The sequence below is a fragment of the Falco punctatus genome (genome assembly GCF_963210335.1).
Source record: "Falco punctatus genome assembly, chromosome: 3".
Classification (NCBI taxonomy): domain Eukaryota; kingdom Metazoa; phylum Chordata; class Aves; order Falconiformes; family Falconidae; genus Falco; species Falco punctatus.
Window position 1 is genome coordinate 88,882,168 of NC_137582.1, and position 11,359 is coordinate 88,893,526.

Below are 11,359 nucleotides of genomic sequence, written 5' to 3' on the forward strand. Positions count from 1 at the left end.
AGTGAAATACTGATTTCACAAATTTCCATCCAGCCATGTATTTTATATAGGTCTTGGTCTATGGTTAAAACTTTTCCTCAATGAAACTTTTCCTCCATGAAAACTTTTCTAGCACACTGAGTCAATGTGAAGCAATCAATGAAATCTACTCTGTGTGGTAGAAATGATTCTACAAAGAACATTTTTCTCCTACTCCCTGTTTTCTGGCCCTGTCTTCTGCTTTTTTTTTTTTTGGACTAGAGAATAGATGGGAAGCAATGACTGCTCATGGAAGTAATTTCTGTCAGGATGAACATCCTTCTTTTTCCTGTTAACTCGCATCAGATTTTTATTTATTTTTAACATCAGAGGCCTAAACAGTTTAGAGGAATATGGGTCTAAAAGTCACCTAGTTTTAAAGTGTAGCTTCTTGGCCAAATGCTTTTATTGTGCTGGCATGCACCTGCCAGACACTCCCTGCAGCAGAATTAGAGTCATATTATTAATGGGTACAGCTTCAAGTTCCTTCTGGAGGATGGGGGTGCAGGGCTCATTTGTGTGATTTATTTACTCTTGGTACTGTGATAGCATAGCAACAGCAGAGAAAAGTGCTAAAACATCAAGACTTTTGAAATCCTATTTTTAAAAAATTAGACCTTATCCATTCCCCCACCATGCCCCAACAGTTACAGAAACAATGCATGTAGGATAAAAATGATGGAACCATAAAAAGTCTGCTGATGAAAAAGAGTAACCTCTGTTGCTCTTTGTTGAAAAGTGTTGCAATGGTTTGACATCATTTTTAGATAATTTTTGGGGGTGGTATTTTCCATATGGAGAAATGAGGATATTAAAGATTTAACTTAATACATTCAGATGACAATTCACTTTTCATTTCCCATTAAAAATCAATGAATTCTGCTTTCTTGCTTGTGATTGTAAAAGGTTTTAATATTCACCGCTGTTTGGTTCTTGAGACTTAAGGTTTTCTGTCCTTCAGCAGATATGGTTTTTCTTAAGATATATTCTATGGAATAACAGTTTTTTTCTTATTAGGAAAAAAAAAAAAAAAAAGCAGTGAAAATTATATTTTAAGTGGGTAGCTTATGCCTCCAGTACCTATACATCTGTGAGGTTGTTAGGTATATTTCCACACTTTTTTTTTTTTTTTTTTAAAGAGCTTTTCTCCTAAAAAAAACCCCTTGCTGTTTCCATAGTCAGTGATAGAATTATTCTGTATATATTTGCATATCTTCAACTGTACATGTCTATAAGGAAAATCACCCGCAGTAGTTTGTAGGTATCACTAATACATATCCCTGTATCCAGAGAGGTCCATGCACCCTGAAAGACTTGGTTCAAAACACCACAGTTTAAAAGCCAACTGCTCCTCTACTTTCCTTCCCCACCCTTGCTAGAGAAATTATGTTGATTGGGAACAGAAAGTTCTACTAGAAAAAGTTTTTTCCTGACACATTTGAGTCAAGTGTTTATAAGATTTATTTTGCTGTTGTACTTTCATCATTGGAATTGCTCAAAAAAAGACTTAAAGTTTTAGGAGGAGGTACAGTAGGTAGGATGGGAAACAAGCCATTACGTTCTGCCATGTTTCTTAGCTTGATCTTGAGCTCTGGAGTAAAGATTGATAAAGTTCTGAAGTACTGAGCAGTACAGAAGTGAGAATGAACAATTAGTAGTGAAGAGATGTGAAAAAAAAAAAAAAAACCCAAAAAAAAAAACCTGGCAGATGTTGAGAGGAAAAGGAAAAAGGAAAGGAAATGGTGTGAGACTTTTTTGCATAGGTTCAAAATATTTACACTACTGTTGGCCCTTTTTCCAAAGCAACATTAGATAAAGGTAAGTATTCCTAGAAAGTTGAGTGGTTTTTGTTTTGGCTGTTGTTACTGTTGTTGTTTTGGCAATATGTATGCACTTATACATAAACAGACACAGACGAAACATACAATGCACAAGAAAATGCCGTTACTAGTACCCAGTAAATCATAGAATCATAGAATCATTTAGGTTGGAAAAGACCTTTAAGATCATCCAGTGCTCTCGTTAACGCAGGAGTGCTAAGTCCACCACTAAACCACATCCCTAAGCACTGCATCTACATATGTTTTAAACACTTCCAGGGATGGTGATTCCACCACCTCCCTGGGCAGCCTGTTCCAATGCTTGACCACCCTTTTGGTGAAGAAATTTTTCCTAATAGCCGATCCAAACCTCCCCTGGCTTAACTTCAGACCATTTCCTCTTGTCCTGTCACTTGTTACCTGGGAGAAGAGACCAACCCCCACCTACCTACAACCTCCTGTCAGGTAGTTGTAGAGAGCAATAAGGTGCCCCTGAGCCTCATTTTCTCCAGACTAAACAAGCCCAGTTCCCTCAGCTGCTCCTCATAAGCCCAGTTCCCTCAGCTGCTCCTCATAAGACTTACGCTCTAGACCCTTCACCAGCTTCGTTGTCCTTCTCTGGACATGTTCCAGCACATCTAAGTCCCTCTTGAAGTGAGGGGCCCAAAACTGAACACAGTATTCAAGATGCCACCTCACTGAGGCTGAATACAGATGGATGATCACTTCTCTTGTTCTGCTGGCCACACTGTTTCTGATACAAGCCAGGATGCTTTTGGCCTTCTTGGCCACCTGGGCACACCGTTGGTTCATATTCAGCCAGCTGTCGACCAGCACCCCCAGGTCCTTTCCCACCAGGCAGCTTTCCAGCCAGTCTTCCCCAAGCCTGCAGTGTTGCAGGGTGACGTTGTGACCCAAGTGCAGGACCCAGCACTTGTTAACTGTCATGCAATTGGCCTTGGCCCATTAAGCCAGCCTGTTCAGATCCCTCTGCAAAGCCTTCATACCCTCAAGCAGGTCAACACCCCCACCCAGCTTGGTGTTGTCTGCAAACTTACTTACTCCTCATCTTCATCCAGATCATTGATAAAGACATTAAACAGGACTGGGCCCTGGGGAACATCACTTGTGACTAGCCTCCAGCTGGATGTAACTCCATTCATCACAACCCTTTGGGCTTGGCCATCCAGTCAACTTTTCACACAGCACAGAGTACACCCATCCAAGCCATGAACAGCTAGTTTCTCTAGGAGAATGCTGTGCGAGACAGTGTCAAAAGCTTTTCTAAGGTCCAGGCAGACAGCATCCACAGCCTTTCCCTCATCCCCAAAGTGGGTCATCTTGTTGTGGAAGATCAGGTTTGTCGAGCAAGACCTGCCTTTCATAAACCCATGCTGGCTGGGCATGATCCCCTGGTTGTCCTGCACATGCCACATGATGGTGCTCAGGATGATCTGCTCCATGACCTTCCCCAGCATTGAGGTCAGGCTGACAGGTCTGTAGTTTCCCATATCCTCCTTCCTGTCCTTCCTGTAGATGGGCATAAGACTGGCTAACCTCCAGTCTTCTGGGACCTCCCCAGTTAGCCAGGACTGTTGGTAGATGGTGGAGAGTGGCTTGGTGAGCTCTTCCACCAGCTCCCTCAGTACCCTCTGGTGGATCCTATCCAGCATGCATGAGAGGAATGCATCTGACATGCATCCCTCAAATGCATGACAGGAGGGGCATAATGTATGTGCACTTCTAACTGTGAGTACCATGAGCTAGAAGGTACATTTCTAGTTGTTATAAGATGAAAACATATCATCCAAACATATTATAAAATGCCATTGACATTTAAGTTTGGATGTGTTAATAGGTAGACAGCATGAGTCATATCTGTCAGATTTTTCAGCGTAGCTCTGTCAATTCTTGCCATAGCTTTCTGCTACTGATCTACAAATTCACCCTTCAGGGGACTTAAGATCCATCTCAGCATCTTGTCTTTGTTATGTTTTTATCATACATATCATCATGCTCAAGGATCAAACACAATCTTTCCTGCAATGGATAGAAGTTACGGTATTTTTCAGAAATGGTGTGCTAAAAATGAACGAGAAGTACAGCGACAAGAAAGACATTCAAGCTACAATTTACACTTGCAACACATAGGTACTGTATTGCAGATTGGTGACCAACCATTAAAGTAGACTTTGATGGAGAAAGGAGATTTTCTTGGACCACAGGTTATTGCTAACATAAGGGGTACAAATTCTTAACTAGTGTATATTACCTTCATTAAAATACATGAAGCTATAACAATTTTCTTCAGCTGAGTATCTAATCTTTCCTATTACCACTGAGAGATTTAAAGTAAGACCCTCATGGAATAATAGCTTGGACATCTAGCAAAGAAGCATTGCTGTTGTCTCAGCCAGTGAGAGCTTCATTATGCTTCTCTATGGGTATGTATTTTCTGCTTATATTTGCTGAATAGAGCTAAACCTCTATTATCTAGCTGACTCAAGGGTCCTTTGAAAAATTCAGGCAATTACAGTTCATTGTAAACAAAATATGTTTCTATTTGAGTTTTGAAATGGGAGAGGAACAATATGTCCAAATTTGGGGCAATTTGACTTTTGGATAATCAAAGTTAAAGTAATTGAGATTAGCATGAATCTCCTAGTTGTATTTGGCCTGTAAGCTTGTTTGTTTATTTTTTAAAAGCATTGCATTTCATTATTTCTCTCATCTTTTGGATTGTTGATCAATAAGACAGCAGTCATGATTTGCCAGCTCTCTCTTCCCTTTGTGACAGGACAACAGAGTATTGCATCCTTCTCACTATGCATTTCCTCCATTGGCAATCTGTTTTCAACAGTCAAAAAATAACAGACCAATCTGGTATGTTTTGGATGTAAAAGGGAGAGGATAGAATCTGCTGATTTAATTTTTCCATTGGCATTTTCTGTATCAATGGTGTAGAAACTCCCTATATTGTTTCATATTATATTCTGGTAATAGTATTTTCCAAGGTAACTTCTTCTCAACAGCTATTGCTAAAAGGGTTAGAACTTAACAAAGCATTTGTATAATTACACATTTTTAATGTAGTTTTCTGCTAAACTTAAATGTTGCAATGGCTTTTAATTTGCTTAGTTTGATCAAATTTAACCTAAAAACCTCAGTGTTTTGACTGAATTGTAGTTCTAATTGTATCTCCTTCTACTAGGAAGTTAAAATAGAAGAAGATATGTAGTTGAAAGCTAGTCATATTTGATAAGGATTACAAATGAGTGAAGATTCCTTGCAGATGAAAAAAAATAATTTTCAGTAGTTCTTAGAAATGCAATGTATGCTGCTATTTCAGATCTAAGTATACGCATATATATGTACCTTTCTGTACATACAGACAACAATTTTACCTAGATGCAAGCCTTGGACTTCTCATGTCTTTGTCTGCAGCTTCCAAACTCATGAGGAACCAATGTCACCTATTTGGATCTTGCCCTCACCCTTCCTGCCTTCCCCAGTAGCTATGCCAGTGGGGCACATGGTATCGATTTTCAGAGCAGGTATGAGGAAATGAGGCAGTCTGGCCAGCAGCCAAATGCCTGTCAGAGGTGCCTGAAACACAGGCAACAACCATGACTTTCTGGGTTCTACCATCTGCTCTCTGCTATTGCCTGTAAATCTGCTATCTGCTGTAGATTCCTGGAGAAAGCACCCAAAAGCCCTTCTGACCTTGCTGAGGGCAGCATCTTCCCAGCTCCTGTAAGCAGGAAAAGGTTTTTATTACATTGTCCACAGTCAATACCAGGTTCTTCCTCCAGGATTACCTCTTTTCTTCTCACCTTGAGCCTCCCACAGAAAATATTTTAAAATATTTTTTTCAAAAAATGTGCTGAGGTTGATATTCACTTGGGCTTCTGAAGTGATGCTTTGCAGACTAATCCTAGATGACAATTGATATAATTTAATACTGTGAAAACACCAAAATGTAGAAGACAGATGTCAAGCAGGATTGGAGCAGTCACCTCTGCTCTTTCATCTTAGTTTTCTTTGTTGTTTTTTGATCACTTTTCCTGAATTTTTCTCACAGAATATAAGGCCTTTTGACACATTTTTGAGATGTTTTAAGGTCCAAAGCATGGTTCTGTTTCTAGATGCCATCAGCAGTTACTGAAGACTAGCACTCACAACCCTTTGATTAGAATGGTGACATTTGGACAGTGGAGAACTGGGATAGGAAGCAGGCAGGGTCTGAAATAGTCAATGACTTTTCAACCCTGATACATTTAAAGATGCTTCCCTCCCCACCTCTAATCAGTGGAAACCACATGGTTACTTCTGAAAACAAAATGTAGTTACTACTAAAAAAAAAAAAAAAAAAAAAAGCTTTGTAAAATTTATATTTTTCTTTCTTAAACCTAACATTTCACCTACTGCACATTTACCAGAGCCAGCACATGTAAAACTTTCTCTTTTATTTCAATTAATAAACCTATCATAAGGACATAAAAGATTGCTGGTCAGGAAAAGGCCACACGCCTCAGTAAGATTGTGTCCTTTAGATTTATTTTAACCTCACCTCTCTGCTTTGTAACTATATCATTTAACCCCTTTGTCTATAAAAATGTCTTTGCTGGCTCTGAAACACATTTATTCTGTTTGCCATCTTATTTCTTATGTTGCCAAGTAACAAAGACCACTGAAGCTAAGTAGGTCACCTCAAAGTCTTCCCTTTTCCAAAGAGAATAAATTTAGCCTTTTTTTATCTTCTACTCCCCACCCCAAGAACAAATACTATGAAAACCCAAACCCTTCTTTGGCAGCTTTCTCTTATGTATTCTCCAGAGCAGTGATATCTTTGGGATTGAAATAATATCAGATTTGCTAAAAGACAATAACTAGCTCTTCCTTTGCGTAGAATATCTGTCTGACAGCCTTTCCTTCCCCCCCCCCCCCCCCCATCTGCTTATTTCATATGCTGTTTTAATTTGCAATCTTTTTCAGAAGCCTTTTCTTTTTCCAGCTTTGATGGCTTTAGGGTGTTTTTTTTTTCCCCCAATAAACTTTAAATCATGGTCAGCAAATTACATGATGATCAATCAATTATATATAAGGTCTCTGTTTGGGGTCATTGTGAATTTCAAAGCAAAAAATGTAGAATTCTGGTTTGTAAATGTAATAATTGGCATTGAGAGAAAATGTATACATAAAACTACCAACTCTTGCTTTGACGTTAGCCTAAGGAAAAAGTTTTTGATAATTCTGTAGCGTTTGGTTAAAGCAGGGAGTAGACAAGGTGTGACAGTAAACACTTCTTATGTTTTGTTCCTGGCAAAGGTTCCTACAGTCGTTAGTGTCAGGCCCTTCAGTGATAGTGGCTGTTTGTGGGATCTCTTTTACCTTGAGGAAAGAACCCCAGCTAGGGATTGCACAGATAATAAGCAGCAAGTTGAATTAATTGTTCTGGAGGCGGTTACTGTCCTATAGGAAGGGGTTCAAGGATGCGCAAGGGGGAAGTGGCAGTCAAAAGAAAGATGGAAGAATTACTCTGGTGGTATTAGTCCAAACACATCTGCTCACTCATTGAAGGTGCTGGTGAATAAGGACCTGGTGGACAGGTGCAGAAAATCTAGTATGGCTACGGCACTCCTATCTTGCCCCATGTGCTCAGCTTGACTGCTCCATGGATGTGGGAGGCCATGCCACAGTAATAAAGAGGTGCTGTATCCTGCATGTCAAGAGATATGTCCTGCATATCACTGATGTCAAGAGACCTCAATGGGCCATCCTACTCAGCATAGTTGGGTGGCATTGCTGTGAGGCTAACTTGCATCACTCACACTTAGTCATCTCCTGCTCATCCTGTTCAGCCATCCTAGACTCTAGTCTGGATGGCATTATCATTCATTTTTTTAGAAAAAAAAAAAAAAGGGGGGGGGTGGGGAAATTTATTCACTGGGTACTAGTGATCTCAGTCTCCAAAAGACGAGCAACACAGGAGGGCTTACTTCACTGAAACAGACATCCAAAGTTACTTTCTTAACTACTTAATGTTCTGTGGCATTTTTCCAGTGATTCTAATAAAGTGTGGGCAGTTGTATATGGAACTTTTAAGCTCATGTTTTGATTGGTGTTTTTGCTGATACTAGTTGAACTTAGAGACAGTTAAGGCCAGAAACCAAGTGAAAATACAGTGGCTGTAAGAAAAGATCCTCTTTAATAGATCTTAGGTTTTCATATTTGTGGGAGTCTTTTCATGCTCTAGTACCGTTAAAGCTATCATTAACCACTTAAATTATAAATGTGGCTTAGTGAGTAAATAAATATTAAGCCTCAAACTAGTTTCTTTGACAGCTTTCTCTCTACAACTACCTGAAAAGAGGTTGTTACAAGGTGGGTGTCAGTCTCCTCCCAAGTAGCAATTGATAGGACAAGAGGAAATGGCCTCAAGTTGCACCAGGGGAGGTGTAGATTGGATATTAAGAAGAATTTCTTCACTGAAAGGGTTGTCAAGCACTGGAACCTGCTGCCCAGGGAAGTGATTGAGTCACTTACCCTGGAGGTATTTAAAAGATGTGTAGATGTGGTGCTTAGGGAGATGATTTACTGGTGGAGTTGGCAGTGTTAGGTTAACAGTTGGACTTGATGATCCAAAAGGTCTTTTCCAACCTAAAGAATTCTATGATCCTATAAATAAACAAGGGATGTCAAACATGGTGCTTATCAAATGAAAATGTGTTTTTACAACTCAATTGATGAGGTGACAGTTTTTTATATTACTTTGAGAAATGTGCAGTTAAGGGAAGGAAAAAGAAGAATGGAAAATTTCTCTAGTTTTTTCTGGCTTTTATAAGTAAGTAAACAGGAGAATCCTATGTTGGAGATGTGTGCTAATGGGAAAGACAGAAGCTTAAAAACGTTGAGCATAAAACATCTAATGCATAGTCCAATAAATAGAAAGAAAAGTGATTTTTTTACTTATTAAATTTCATATATCTGATTTTCTTTTTGCTGCTTTCCTTTCTTGTCCCTCAAACTGCACAGAAAATGCAGAATATTGTGAGCTAAGTCAGGGAAACAGTAAATTGCATCTCCTTCATGTCCTGTTTTACTCTGTTCCTTCTATCGTTTCTAGTCTCTGCTGGCCAAAGAATAAATGAGGTGGTGACTAGCATGAAGAACAAAATTGCTGGAGGACTCAGGACTCTTTGCTTAAAGAGTACCTGAAATTACATTTAACCCATTTTTTTAACTGAATAGATTTCAACTTGACAGTGTCTCTTTAAATATATTTAGTTGCATAGATATTTAAAGCCTAAAGTCTCAGTTGCTCAAGACTTTGTGATTTGAGCTATAACATGTCTTTTTGGTATGCTATTTGTTTCCTTCCAGCTGTTAAAAGAGCAGCTGTTGTACATTGTACACACAAAACATCAGCAAAGGTACAGCCCTTCTCACTGTCTTCTGCTAATGTTTCTACTTCCTCCAGGACTAAGGTCCATTTCTAGAGGCCCCAGTGGGACCTCTTAAAAATGGAGACAAGAAGCGGAGAAATTCAGGTAAGCATAAAAGTTACCCTTCACTGGCTATTTTGCAACACCTTCCAAACAATTGACAACATGATACAGCTTGCCTTTGGTACAAAAAAGAAAAGAAGAAATTAATTATTTTGCATTTGTATTGTGCCAACAAGCCTCTGACTATGGGTGGAGGTGCCATAACTACAGGCTGCCCTTGAGAGTAGTATTCGTGACAGCAATCCAAGGCTCGGTGACCCATACATTGCCGTGCCCTAGTCCTGTATTTCACCTGTAAGATCTCTTTCATTCACACTGCACACCAGCTGAGATACTACTACCAATGGCCAGGATCCCACCTTTCTCTGCTATGGGCCAAGGCGGCCCCTCCTCACATTCATGCCACAGCACAGTAACTCTATGACCTCCCCTAGCAGACCATGACAGTATCATGGCTCAACTCTTCAGCATCTTCACTGATTTTGCTGCCTCACTCATGCAGCTCACATTTTTTGACACAAGGTAAGTGAAGAGAAGGGTCATAAAGCTGGTCCAAGGGTTCAACAGATTTCCCTGTGGGGGAGCCACAGTTGGTGGGACCACTCTTGTGATTTCCTCATACCCACAAAGCATCCATGAGTTCACCACTAAGACCATGGCACTGTGATTGACACAACTCAGCTACTTCTCCTGTCTTTATTACATCGACAGCATGACACAATCACTACTGTTTGATATGGATGAAAACAGCCTTACTATAAAGTAAGACAGCTTCATGTCTATTAAGGGTAAGAATCCACAACTCTTGATTGTAGGATCATATGGGTCTTTAGAAGACAGATAAAAGAGCTGTGGGCTGTTAACTTGAGAAAAGAGTGAACGTACTTGACAATTTATGGCCATTCCATAAATCTAGAGATAATTTATGTCTCTAAAGTGTATCAGTAACATGTATCTAACAGAATATCCATCCTGGTAGAGAAAGAAACTGTGGGCCTTGACTAGCCATATTTGTTATCCATTAATGACCCAATTTTTTAAAAAGGATATTATACTATTGCTGTATTGCTGTTATTGTGCATCAATCATTGTATAGAAGGCAATTGCTGACATGTCTGAAAGCGTCTCAGTCACACTGTGATGGTGTCCATCCTAATCTTCTGGGAGAACAGCTGACTTAGTTGTGCTGAAGAGAGGGAATATATGGTATTTCTGGGACCAGTTGTCTGGGAAGGCACCATATTTCCTTTAGCGCAAGTCGGCAGTGATACAAGAGACAGCCATGTGGCATGGCTCAAATGTCCATACAGTCACATGAACTTTTGCAGCATACTAAAACCTACATACAGTATTTACAAGCTAGGCTCCTCTTGAATTTTTAAACAGCTTGTAAATGTTCTTGGAAAATACTGGTCTTAGGTTTCTGTCTTCTTTGTAGATAGGGAGAATAATAAGTTTTGGAAAATTTATCTCATAACCTCAAGGGTTGACCACAGGCACTTCATGGACATCAGCAAGTAGCCAAACACATGGAGAATGGACACTCAAGGATGGTGGTTGTTGTTGTTGGTTTTTTACATAAATCCTCTTCTCTCAAACTCACCAAAAATCCCCTCACTTTCCAATACCAGTGACATTTAATAGGCAGATTTGTCTATATCCAGGCTTGAATGTACTCTTGAAGCTATAGGCTATTTTAGCTAAAGGCTATTTTATGAGGCTAGTTTAGATAAAGGTGTCGAGAAAATGAATTCCACAATATACGTTGTAATATGTTTTCCTTCATGTTTGCAACTTGTGTCACAGGACAGTTCTCAAATTATCACAATGACAGACCATATAACAGTTTTAATGGGAATACAATGATACGAATGAACACAGACATGTTGATATTCCACTTTGGTTAAATAAAACTTTTAAACTGATAACCATGATTAAAAATTGCTTTTTGTCTACACAGAGTCTTTCATTCCCCAGTGTGAAAGCTTTTCAAGAGGGTGGGACATGATTATA